We start from the raw sequence: 13,387 nt of genomic DNA on the forward strand, positions 1-13,387 counted from the left end.
TGTCTCACACCTGTAATCCCAATAATTTGGGAGGCCAAGGTGGGAGGATTGTTTGAGCCCAGGAGTTTGAGACCAGCCTGGGTAGCATAGCGAGACCTTATTTCAAAAAAAAAAAATTGGAGAGGATTTCACATTAGTGAGTCACTTAGCTGTCAGGTGTCCCCCACCCCAACAAGTCAAGTGAATTTGACTAGCTGCGGATTCCATATAGAAAGCAGAAAATCTGGGACAGGCATGGTGACTCACGCCTGTTATCCCAGCACTTTGGGAGGCCAAGGCAGGTGGATCGCTTGAGACCAGGAGTTCCAAACCAGCCTAGCCACATGATGAAACCCTGTCTCTACTAAAATACAGAAAAATAGCCAGGCTTGGTTGTACACACCTATAATCCCAGCTACTAGGGAGGCTGAGGCAGAAGAATCACTTGAATCCAGGAGGCAGAGGTTGCAGTGAGCCAAGATCCCACCACTGCACTCCAGCCTGGGTGACAGAGTGAGACTCCCTCTCAAAAAAAAAAAAAAAAAAGGAAGCAGAAAATATTGTGTTATTCTTTGTTCTAGCTTCTCCTTACTTAATAACAGTTAACAACAACATAAGAGAACTGTGAGACTAAAGATGCACACTCTTGATAATCCTTGTTGCTCATTAACTCAGTAAATGAAAATGTGCCTCATACCTCCCGTGTGCCCTGAATTGTGCGGGGTGCTGGTTATAGTTATGTGCAAGGTAGATGTAATTTTGCTTGAACGAAGTGCCTCAGTGGTGTCGTTGAAGGGGTAAAGCCCCCACCACTGACAAAACCATTTCAGTCGACCTAATTTCATTAGCTCTACTTAAGACAAGAGGATTAATTGATTACCTAGCAGCTGTATTGTTTAGTCTGTTTCATCCCTTATTATTTTCATATTAGTAATCCTTTGTCAGCACCATTTTTTTCTACAAGGATGTCTCTTAAAAGCCACATTTATGTTTGCTGATTGATTTTTTCCTTTTTAGACCTAGACCTAGGATTTTTGTTTTATTTTTTAAACAGAGCCTTGCCCTGTCACCCAGGCTGGAGTGCAATGGCACAATCTTGGCTCACTGCAACTTCCACCTCCCGGGTTCAAGCGATTTTCCTGCCTCAGCCTCCTGGTGAGACCCCATGGGTCTCCCCAGACCTTGGCTACTGGCACTGAAGACGTTTGCAGCAGCAGTTTTTGACCCCATTTTCTGGGTCAAACGTCCCAAGGAAGGAGAGGGAGCCTCAAGGAGGGCCTTAGAGTCAAAGGCCCCGGGGTTCAAGCGATTCTTAGATCGCCCCACTGCCCTCCAGCCTACTCAATTGAGTGAGACTCCTTCTAAAAAAAAAAAAAATTCCCCACCCCACCAAAATAAAGGAGCCTGAGGAATCTGTGAACAATACCAAAGGGCTGATATTCATGACATCAGAGTTCCAGAAGGAAAGGAGAAAAAGTGCAGTACAAAAAAAAAAAAAAAGTTGAAACAATGGCTAAAAATTTTCTAAATTTTGGCAAAAGACAATAACTGATATTCACGAAGGCCAGCAGAACCTTAACAAAAAAAACTCAGAGAGTCTCTCTGAACTAACTCTGTTTCAGGCGGCTGCTTGATAATAAAATAAATAAATGAATAAAAAAGAAAGACCCAAATGAATCCAAATTGAGATAGATTGCAATCAAACTTTGAAAATATAGACAAAGAAAATCTTGAAAATAGCCAGGGAAAGATAATGTATTGCCCACTGCATTCCAGCACTCTGGGGGGCCGAGGCGGGCGGATGACGAGGTCAGGAGTTCGAGACCAGCCTGACTAACTTAGTGAAACCCCATCTCTACTAAAAAGACGAGCCTGACTAACATGGTGAAACCTCATCTCTACTAAAAATACAAAAATTAGCCAGGCATGGTGGCACACACCTCTAGTCCCAGCTACTAGGGAGGCTGAGGCAGGAAAATCGCTTGAACCCGGGAGGTGGAGGTTGCAGTGAGCCGAGATCACTCCACTGCACTTCAGCCTGGGTGACAGAGCAAGACTCCGTCTCCAAAAAAAAATTAATAAATAAATAAAAACATTTTATTATTGTTTTTGAGCCATTAGAAAAAAAAAGAAAAAACTGTATTTGTGTGTGTGTGTGTGTGTAACATTTTTAAATGCTTAACAGGCCGGGCATGATGGCTCACATGGATAATCCCAGCACTTTGGGAGACCAAGGCAGGTGAATCCCTTGAGACCAGGAGTTCAAAATCAGTCTGGGAAACATAGTTAGAGACCCTGCCTCTATTATTTTTAAAAAGTAAAAAAAAGAAAAAAGAAAAAAAAACTTTAAAAAGTGCTGAATAAAAAAAGGTGTCACCAAAAGACAAAAAAAAAAAAAAAAAAAAGAGCTGTCACCTCAAAATTCAATGAAAATATTCTTCAGGAATAAAGATGAAATAAAGACATGCTTAGATACAAGGAAACTAAGAGAATGTGTTGCAAACAAAAATCCTCTGAATAAATTGCTGTAAGTTCAGATATAAGAGAAATTATATCAGAAGAAAGCTAGGAACATAAGAAATGAATGAAGAACAATAAAAAGGCTAAATACCCGAGTAAATAGCATGTACCCGGGTAAATAGAATATTCTTTTCCTCTTGAGTTTTTGTTTTTTTGTTTTTTGTTTTTTGAGATAGAGTCTCGCTCTGTTGCCCAGGCTGGAGTGCAGTGTCGCGATCTCTGCCCACTGCAAACTCCACCTCCCTGGTTCAAGCGATTCTGCTGCCTCAGCCTCCTGAGTAGCTGGGAGTACACGCACGCACCACCACCCTGGCTAATTTTTGTATTTTTAGTAGAGATGGGTTTTCACCATGTTGGCCAGGATGCTCCCATTCTCCTGACTTCGTGATCTACTCGCCTCAGCCTCCCAAAATGCTGGGATTACAGGTGTGAGCCACTGTGCCTGGCCTGAGTTTTTAAAAATGTATTTCATAGTTGAAAACAAAAATTAAGGTAGACGGATCACGAGATCAGGAGTTTGAGACCAGCCTGGCCAACATAGTGAAACCCTATCTCTACTAAAAATACAAAAATTAGCCAGGCATGGTGGCATGCGTCTGTAGTCCCAGCTACTCGGGAGACTGAGGCAGAATCACTTGAACCTGGGAGGCAGAGATTGTGGTGAGCCGAGATCCTCCCACTGCAATCCAACTTGGCCAACAGAGTGAGACTCCGTCTCAAAAAAAAGAAAACAATAATTATACTACTGGCTGGATACGGTGGCTCATGCCTGTAATCCCAGCACTTTGGGAGGCTGAGGTGGGCGAATCACTTGGGGTCAGGAGTTCGAGACCAGCCAGGCCAACATAGTGAATCCCCATCTCTACTAAAAATACAAAAATTTGCTGGATGTGGTGGCGCGCGCCTGTAATCCCAGCTACTCCGGAGGCTGAGGCAGGAGAATCGCTTGAACCCAGGAGATGGAGGTTGCAGTGAGCCAAGATCGTGCCACTGCACTAGAGCCTGGGCAACAGAGCAAGACTTCATCTCAAAGATAAATAAATAAAAATTAGGCCGGGTGCAAGGCCGGGCGCAGTGGCTCACGCCTGTAATCCCAGCACTTTGGGAGGCCGAGGGGGGCGGATCACAAGGTCAGGAGATCGAGACCATCCTGGCTAACACGGTGAAACCCCATCTCTACTGAAAATACAAAAAATTAGCCGGGTGGGGTGACTGGCGCCTGTAGTCTCAGCTGCTGGGGAGGCTGAGGCAGGAGAATGGCGTGAACCCGGGAGGCGGAGCTTGCAGTGAGCCGAGATTGCATCACTGCACTCCAGCCTGGGCAACAGAGAAAGACTCTGTCTCAAAAAAACAAAACAAAACAAAACAAAAAATTAGGCTGGGTGCGGTGTCGCACACCTGTAATTCCAGCACTTTGGGAGGCCAAGGCAGGCAGATCACCTGAGGTCAAGAGATCGAGGCCATCCTGGCCAAAATGGTGAAACCCCGTCTCTACTAAAAATACAAAAATCAGCTGGGTGTGGTGGCCTGCGCCTGTAGTCCCAGCTGCTTGGGAGACTGAGGCAGGAGAATCACTTGAACCCAGGAGGCAGAAGTTTCAGTGAGCCAAGATCACACCACTGCACTCCAGCCTGGCAACAGAGCGAGACTCCGTCTCAAAAATAAATAAATAAAAATAAATAAATAAAAATTAATTATGAGATAGCTTTTACTTTGCTATTTATTCATTTTTATTTATTTTAGAGATGGGGGTCATGCCATGTTGCCCAGGGCAGTCTCGAACTCCTAGCAATCCTTCCTCCTTGGTCTCCCAAAGTGCTGGGATTACAATTGTGAGCCACATTCCTTCCAGCTTACTGGGCTATTTAAAGGTTTCTAATACTACAATATCCTGCTGATCAAAAGCTCTAACTTGCAAAAAAAAAAAATCTACCCTGCATATCAATATACTCATATCTATCTATCTAAAACTGTGAGTAAAACCAAATGGGTAACCAAATTTAATGCTACTTTACTGGATAATGTTATTTGATGCTGAGAAGTTTTAAACCTGGTGTCCAGGAGGGAAGCCTTAGTGTAAACACATGATTGTGTCCAGTGATTTGTCATTTTACAAATCCCACACTAGATGGCAGATTTTAAACAGGATTTTCTGGGTCACAAATTAATTAGGAAAAAAATGACTAGGCACGGTGGCTCACACCTGTGATCCCAGCACTTTGGGAGGTGCAGGGGGGCAGATCACCTGAGGACAGGAGTTCAAGACCAGCCTGGCCAACATGGTGAAACCCCGTATCTACTAAAAATACAAAAATTAGCTGGGCATGGTTGTGGGCGCCTGTAATCCCAGCTACTCGGGAAGCTGAGGCACAAGAATCGCTTGAACCCGGGAGGCAGAGGTTGCAGTGAGCCGAGATTTCACCACTGCACTCCAATTTAGGTGACAGAGTGAGACTGTCTCAAAATAATAATAATTAGGAATAGCTATATCTATATCTATATATAGATCTGCAGAGGGAAAAATCCGGGTGTGGAGGCTCATGCCCGTAATCCCAGCACTTTGGGAGGCTCAGGTGGGAGGCTGAGGTGGGAGAATAAATTGAGCCCAGGATTTCGAGACCAGCCAGGGCAAACATGGGGAAACCCCATCTCTACAAAAAATATAGAAATTAGCTGGGCGGCCAGGCGTGATAGCTCATGCCTGTAACCCCAGCACTTTGGTGGATCACCTGAGGTCAGGAGCTCAAGACCAGCCTGGACATCATGGTGAAACCCTGTCTCTCAAAAAAAAAAAAAGAAAAGAAAAGAAAAATTAGTTGGGCGTGGTGGCATGCCCCTGTAATCCTAGCTACCCAAGAGGCTGAAGCAGGAGAATTGCTTGAACCAAGATCATGCCACTGCACTCCAGCCTGGGTGACAGAGCAAGACTTCGTCTTGAAATAAGTAAATAAATAAATTAGCTGGGCGTGGTGGTGCCCACCTGTGGTCCCAGCTACTCCAGGGTGCCGAGGCAGGAGGATCACCTGAGCCTTGGGAGGTTGAGACTCCAGCGACCTCTGATCTTGCCATTGCCCTCCAGCTTGGGGGACAGAGTGAGGACCTGTCGCCCAAGCTGGAGTACAGTGGCATGGTTTCTGCTAACTGCAACCTTCGCCTCCCAGGTTCAAGCGATTCTCCTGCCTCAGCCTCCCAAGTATCTGGGACTACACGTGTGTGCCCCCATGCCCGGCTAATTTTGTATTTTTTTGTAGAGACGGGGTTTGGCCATGGTGGCCCAGCGGGTCTTGAACTCCTGGTCTCAAGTGATCCCCCAGACTAGGCCTCCAAAAGTTCTGGGATTACAGGCGTGAGCCACTGCTCCTGGTGGATACTGATTTCTGTATACTGATTTTGCATCCTAAAACTTTGCTGAAGTTCTTTTTCAGATCTAGGAGCTTTGGGACAGAGCCTTCGGGGTTTTTTAGGTATAGAATCACATTGTCTACAACAGAGATAGTTTGACTTCCTAATTGAGGTTCCCAAACCTCAATTCTTGACTTCCGTGCACCCATAGGCTCAACACCACATGGACACTGCCAAGTCTTAGAGCTTCCACCCTCTGAAGGAACAGCCTGAGCTGTACCTTGGCCCCTTTTAGTCATGGGTGGAGTGTCTGGGACACAGGGCAACAAGTCCCTAGACTGCACACAGCACAGGAACTCTGGGCCCAGCCCACAGAACCACTTTTTCCTCCTAGGCCTCTGGACCTGTGATGGGAGGGGCTGCCATGAATACCTCTGACATTCCCTGAAGACATTTTCCCCATTGTCTTGGGGATTAACATTCAGCTCCTCATTACTTATGCAAATTTCTGCATCTGGGTTGAGTTTCTCCTCAGAAAATGAGATTTTCTTTCCTGTTGCATTGTCAGGTTGCAATTTTCCAGTCTTTTATGCTCTGCTTCCTTTATAAACCTGAATGCCTTTAACAGCACCCAAGTCACCACGCGAATGCTTTGATGCTAGGAAATTTCTTCCACCAGATACCCTAAGTCATCTCTGTCAAATTCAAAGTTCCACAAATCTCTAGGGCAGGGGTAAAATGCTGCCAGTCTCTTTGCTAAAACATAACAAGAGTCACCTTTGCTCCAGTTTCCAGCAAGTTCCGCGTTTCCATCTGAGACCACCTCAGCCTGGACTTTATTGTCCATAATACTATCAGCATTTTGGTCAAAGCCATTCAACAAGTCTCTAGGGAGTGCCAAACTTTCCCACATTTTCCTGTCTTCTTCTGAGCCCTCCAAACTGTTCCAATCTCTGCCTGTTACCCAGTTCCAAAGTAGCTTCCACATTTTTGGGTATCTACAGCAGTGCCCTGCTCTACTAGTACCAATTTAATGTATGAGTCCATTTTCACGCTGCTGATAAAGACATACCTGACACTGGGAAGAAAAAGAGGTTTAATGAACTTACAGTTCCACATGGGTGAGGAGGCCTCACAGTCTTGGCAGAAGGCAAGGAGGAGCAAGGCATGTCTCACGTGGATGGCAGCATGCAAAAAAGAGAGGGCTTGTGCAGGGAAACTCTGGTTTTTAAAACTGTCAGACCTCATGAGACTCATTCACTATCAGGAGAACAGTGCAGGAAAGCCCTAACCCATAATTCAATCACCTCCCACCAGGTTCCTCCCATGATATGTGGGAATTATGGGAGTTGCAATTCAAGATGAGATTTGGGTGGGGACACAGCCAAAGCATATCACTGCTGTCAAGCAAAGCTGAGAGATTTAATTGGTAAAGAAACAACAAGCCCTTTTTAGATTCAGGCAGTTTAATACTGACAGCAATACTAAGATTGGCAAAGATGCCAGCGCCCTGTGTCCTGTGTCCTGTGTCCGAGTAGCTGGAACTAGGGGTGCCCGCCACCATGCCCAGCTAATTTTTTGTATTTTTAGTAGAGATGGGGTTTCACCATGTTAGCCAGGATGGTGTCGATCTCCTGACCTTGTGATCCTCCTGCCTTGGCCTCCGAAAGTGCTGGGATTACAGGCGTGAGCCACCAAGCCCAGCCGCTCAATTAAATTATTTTAAATTTAATTCAGTTGAAGTTTTTCTATTAACAAGCCCATACTATAAAGTATCAAGTTTCAGCTTAGAATCAGGTCCAGGAAATTAAGATCAGGATTCCAAAAAGCCCTGTTGCTTTTTCTTCGCAGAAGCAAAGCCAAAATGCTGCAAGGCCTGATGGCCATATTCCAAGTGCAACTGACAAGCCTTTTTTTTTTTTCTTTTCTTTTTTTTAAGACTGAGTCTCGCTTTGTTGCCCAGGCTGCAGTGCAGTGGCACAATCTCGGCCCACCGCAGCCTCCATTTCCTGGGTTCAAGCGATTCTCCTGCCTCAGCCTGCAGAGTAGTTCGGACTACAGGCGTGCGCCACCGCATGCAGCTAATTTTTGTATTTTTAGTAGAGATGAATTTTCGCCATGTTGGCCAGGCTGGTCTTGAACTCCTGACCTCAGGTGATCCGCCCGCCTCTCCCTCGCAAAGTGCTGGGATTATAGGCATAAGCCCCCATGCCCGGCCTAAGGAAGGCTTTATTAAGCCTTTTTTATCTCGTCAGTATTTAGACCCAAAGTGACCCACTCAGAAATATGCACATCTGGCTGGAAATCATTAGCTTTTATGGGTCAGACATCTTATTTTACAAGAGCTCATTAGCAACTAAAATCAGTTTTTTAAAACTCTAAAAGTATATTTCTATGTGGAGAGTACCTCCTTTTTATTGTTATTTCCTTTTTTCCAGAGGCTCCAATAGGCAAGACATACAGCAAAAATAATCAGTTATGGAGATTTGTTTTTTTTGTTTTTGAGACAGGGTCTCTGTCATCCAAACTGGAGTGCAGTGGCATGACCTTGGCTCACTGCAACCTCCGCCCCACTCCCCTGGGCTCAAGCAATCCTCCCACCAAAGCCTCCCAAGTAACTGGGACAACAGGAGCGTGCCAACACACCTGGCTAGTTTTTTGTATTTTTAGTAGGGATAGGGTTTCACCATTTGCCCAGGCTGGTCTTGAACTCCTGTACTCAAGCATTCCACCTGCCTCAGCCTCCCAAAGTACTGGGATTGCAGGCATAAGCCACAACTTCTGGCCCTGTTTCTTCCATTTTTTTTCTTTTCTTCTTTTTTTTTTTTTTTTTTTTGGAGATGGAGTCTCGCTCTGTCGCCCAGGCTGGAGTGCAGTGGCATGATCTCAGCTCACTGCAACCTCCGCTTCCCGGGTTCAAGCAATTCTCTGCCTCAGCCTCCCGAGTAGCTGGGATTACAGACACCCACCACCTCGCCCGGCTAATTTTTTGTATTTTTAGTAGAGGTGGGGTTTCACCATCTTGGCCAGGCTGATCTTGAACTCCTGACCTCATGATCCATCCACCTCGGCCTCCCAAAGTACTGGGATTACAGGCGTGAACCACTGCGCCCAGGCTTCTTCCTTTTTTTCATACAATTTTTTTCTGGCCACACATTAATGAGAATACTTTTTGTTTGTTTGTTTTGTTATGTCTTTTGAGATGGAGTCTCGCTCTGTCACCTAGGCTGGAGTGTGGTGGTACAATCTTGGCTCACTGCAACCTCTGCTTCCCGGGTTCAGGTGATTCTCCTGCCTCAGCCTCCTGAGTAGCTGGGATTATAGGCATGTGCCACCATCCCTGGCTAATTTTTGTAATTTTTAATAGAGATGGGGTTTCCCCATGTTGGTCAGGCTGGTCTCGAACTCCTGACCTCGTGATCCGCCCGCCTCTGCCTCCCAAAGTGCTGGTATTACAGGCGTGAGCCACTGAGCCCGGCCAAGAATACTTCGTTTTTTGTTTGTTTTGTTGTTTTCCGAGTAGGAGTCTTGCTTGCCTGGGCTGGAGTGCAGTGGCGTGATCTCAGCTCACTGCAACCTCCGCCTCCGGAGTTTAAGCAATTCTCCTGCCTCAGCCTCCTGAGTAGTTGGGATTTCAGGCACGTTCCACTGTGCCCAGCTAATTTTTGTATTTTTAGTAAAGACAGAGTTTCACCATGTTGGCCAGGCTGGTCTCAAACTCCTGACCTCGTGATCCGCCCGCCTTGGCCTCCCAAAGTGCTGGGATTACAGGCGTGAGCCACCGCATCTGGCCAAGAATACTTGGTTTTTAATACTCAGAGAATTAAAATATGAACCCACCCACCAATGGCAAGAAGCAATTATTTATGTATCCCACTAACACTTTTTCTTTGCAGCTGTCCCTGATTGGGATGGTTCCCATAGCATTCATAAAATTACAAGTGTATAACACTTTTTTTTTCTTTTTTTTTTTTGCAGCTTCATGGTTGGTTTTGGCCAAACTTTTTATTTAGTATTCTGTAGTTGTTTAACACACACTTAAATGGTCTTATTGGGGGAGGGGAAAGGGGAGGTTCTTGCAGATTCCCAAGGAAATGTCAGAAAGGCAAAATGGCCAGCATTATCCATTTGCTTTTTTGGGTTTACTGGGTGAATAGCACTTTCCTTACATAGGCATGTGATTTCAGGTTTTTCATACTGAGAACATTGAGATTTCAGTTGGAAGACACCCTGAAATCTTATGAGTAGCATACCCCAACCACCCTCTAATAGCTAGCTTGTTTGTATAGGTAGAATGATTCATCTCTCCATTTTAGATGGCTAGATGTTTTGTGGAAGATCTTAGAATTGCCTGCCTCATTTACTGGGAAAAATCAGATAGGAAGTGGCCTTTAGGGATACTTTTACTTGGAAAGTTACAACACTAGTACAAGTCTTAACACATTTAACATTTGCTTTGCTTGTTGAAAAGCAATGCAAAAGTCAAATAAAATTAAACATGTTTTACTTTTTTCCTCACAAGAACATAAAAATTATGGAGGGGAACTTAACAGGGAATTTTTAAAAAGTAACACAATTTTTCCTTTTAGTAGTCCTTGGGTAGTTATGATAGAATAGTTTCCACTTTTTGTTTCTTTGAACTGGGATTTTGGTCCAAAGTTTTGTTTGTTTCTAGTATCTGCTTCTGCCTCCCCCTCTGTCAGATCGGCTTCCTCCACGGCCACCACCTCTTGGTGCTCCACGGCTTGAACTGCTGTAAGAATCACATGGAGGAGGGTGCCCCCTTTCCATAGAAGGGGGAAGCCCTCTTTCTTGTCTGCCAACCCGATCACGACCACTTGAGTAGAGATCACTTCGGCTGCTTGAGTAACTGTCTGGACTTCCACCATATCCGTCACGTGAGCTGCTGTAATCATCATAGCGACTGCTTCCACCATAAGATGGGGCAGGGGCCCTCGTGTAGGTGGAGCACTATGTGAGTTACCATAACTCTCATATGAATCTCTGTAGGAACCTCCACTTGGATGATCTGAATAGTCACAATCACGACCATATCCATCTCTATCGCTATAGCCTCTTGATGGCTAGTCATCACGTGAACTGGAACGACCGTAATCACGGTAAGTATAATCTCGTGGTGGTGGTGCATAATCTCTAGTATCACGAGAACTTGGGTAATCTCTGCTTGAATAGCTGTCTTTAGTAGAATACCCATCATCTCTTGGGGACAAATAATCATCTCTACGAGAGGGCAGCGGTTCCCTTCGAGGTGGACCTCCGTAACTATCTCTTCCACGTGATACAGGAGCTCTTCCTCCCATTCCACTGCTACTGTGAACTGGCCCTGAAGGTGCAGATCTCCTAGGAGGAGGACCTCCACTTCTTGGTGGTGGTCCTCTTTTTACTGGGAGTGGTCCCCTGGAAGAACTCATGTTAAAATTCATGGAATATCCACCGTCATCCATGTGTCCTCCCCGTGAGGGAGGTCCCCTGGTTCCTCCACTTCCTCCTCTTCCACCTCTAAGACCTCTTGGAAAGGGCCTCTACTTCCTGGAGGGGGAGGCGGTCCACGTCTACCACTTTCAAATGATGGTTTGGTGGCTTGTTCCACCTTGATGGTTTTTCCATCTAATGACTTTGCATTCATGTCTCTGGCTGCATCCTTAGCGTCTGCTGGGCTTTCAAAGGTGACAAAAGCAAATCCTCTTGATTTGTTGGTTTCACGGTCTTTCATCAAGAGTACTTCCACTATTCGTCCATATTTGCCAAATACTGCTTCAAGAGCTTTCTCATTTGTTTCCGTATTAAGCCCACCAATGAAGAGGTTTCCTGGGCGATCTGCTTCAATCATTTTTTTTTTTTTTTTTTTTTTTTTTGCCGGTGAGTCAGAGGGGTGACAATGGGTTCGAGCTCCAACGAGCTCGCCGATAGGGGCTTCCTAGCAGCTCAACACCAGTGGCGGCTGCCGGTCCGAGGACCGAACCGCGAAGCCTCTAGCACTACTGCGCAACGAGAAGTGTATAACACTTTACATCAATTTTTATCTTCCAGATGCAATAGCCACAAAACACAAAGCTACTTAAAAAAAAAAATCCCTCTCTATTTATTTTTTATTTTTTTAAGTTTTTTTGAGACGGAGTCTCGCTCTCACCCAGGCTGCAGTGCAGTGGCGCCATCTTGGCTCACGGCAAGCTCCGCCTCCCAGGTTCACACCATTCTCCTGCCTCAGCCTCCCGAGTAGCTGGGACTACAGGCTCCTGCCACCATACCCAGCTAATTTTTTTTTTTTTTTTAGTAGAGACTGAGTTTCACCGTGTTAGCCAGGATGGTCTCGATCTCCTGACCTCGTGATCTGCCCGCCTCGGCCTCCCAAAGTGCTGGGACTACAGGCATGAGCCACCGCGCCGGCCTTTCCTTTTATTTATTTATTTAATGATACAAAGTTTCGCTCTTGTTGCCCAGGCTAGAGTGCAATGGTGCAATTTCGGCTCACTGCAACCTCTACCTCGCAGGTTCAAGGGATTCTCCTGCCTCAGCCACCCAAGTAGCTGGGATTACAGGAGCCCACCACCACACCTGGCTAATTTTTGTATTTTTAGTAGAGACGGGGTTTCTCCATGTTGGCCAGTCTGGTCTCGAACTCCTGACCTCAGGTGATCCACCCACCTCGGCCTTCCAAAGTACTGGGATTACAGGCACAAGCCACTGTGCCCGGCCGTGTATTACCATCTTATATGTGTAAAGGACAGGCGTAAGCCACTGCCCTGGCTGCAAATTGATATACTTCTAAATAATAGTCTAATTTTGAATATATTGAAGTACATTACGCTTTTTACAAATATAAAGAATCGGGCCAGGTGCAGTGGCTCATGCCTATAATCCCAGCACTTTGGGAGGTTGAGGCAGGAGGACCACATGAGGTCAGGAGTTTGAGACCAGCCTGGCCAACATGGCGAAATCCTATCTCTACTAAAAATACAAAATTAGCCAGGCGTGGTGGCGTATGCCTGTAATCCCAGCTACTCAGGAGGCTGAAGGAGGAGAATTGCTTGAACCTGGGAGGCAAAGCTTGCAGTGAGCCCAGATTGAGCCACTGCACTCCAGCCTAGGAGACAGAGCAAGATTCCGTCTCAAGAAAACCCCCAAAAACCCAAAAATGGATAAAAAGATTAAGGCAATTCTTTTAGTAGTGCAAACATGATTGTCAGTGATGAATGGCACCTTGGGAGGTAACCTTGGAGCAGGAGGAGATATTGATGGGACCACCTGCCCAAGAGTTGAGGAAAGCAGTGTGGAGGGTGACCATGGTAGCCAAAGAGAAGTGGAGGAAGGCGAAGGTGTTTCCAAGGCAGGAGAGCACTGTGGTCTTGAAGCATTCATTCCCTGGTAAAAGTGGTTGAGGAGACAGCTTTGAGCTGGTGATAGCCAGATGCATCACTGACTTAGCTGGCCAGAAGGACAGGGAAAGAGAACTTGCTGACAGTGGGACTGACTGAGCGAGCAGTGTCAGGGGGACACAAACTATTAGAGATTCTTGATCACATTG

At 45.8% G+C, this 13,387-nt stretch overlaps 1 pseudogene; it reads right to left on the reverse strand.

Moving 5' to 3' along the window:
- Positions 1–7,208: 7,208 nt before the first annotated feature.
- LOC129393107 (RNA-binding motif protein, X chromosome-like) lies at positions 7,209–12,896 on the reverse strand (annotated as a pseudogene).
- Positions 12,897–13,387: the final 491 nt, after the last annotated feature.

Source organism: Pan paniscus, chromosome 11, assembly GCF_029289425.2.
Source record: "Pan paniscus chromosome 11, NHGRI_mPanPan1-v2.0_pri, whole genome shotgun sequence".
Classification (NCBI taxonomy): Eukaryota; Metazoa; Chordata; class Mammalia; order Primates; family Hominidae; genus Pan; species Pan paniscus.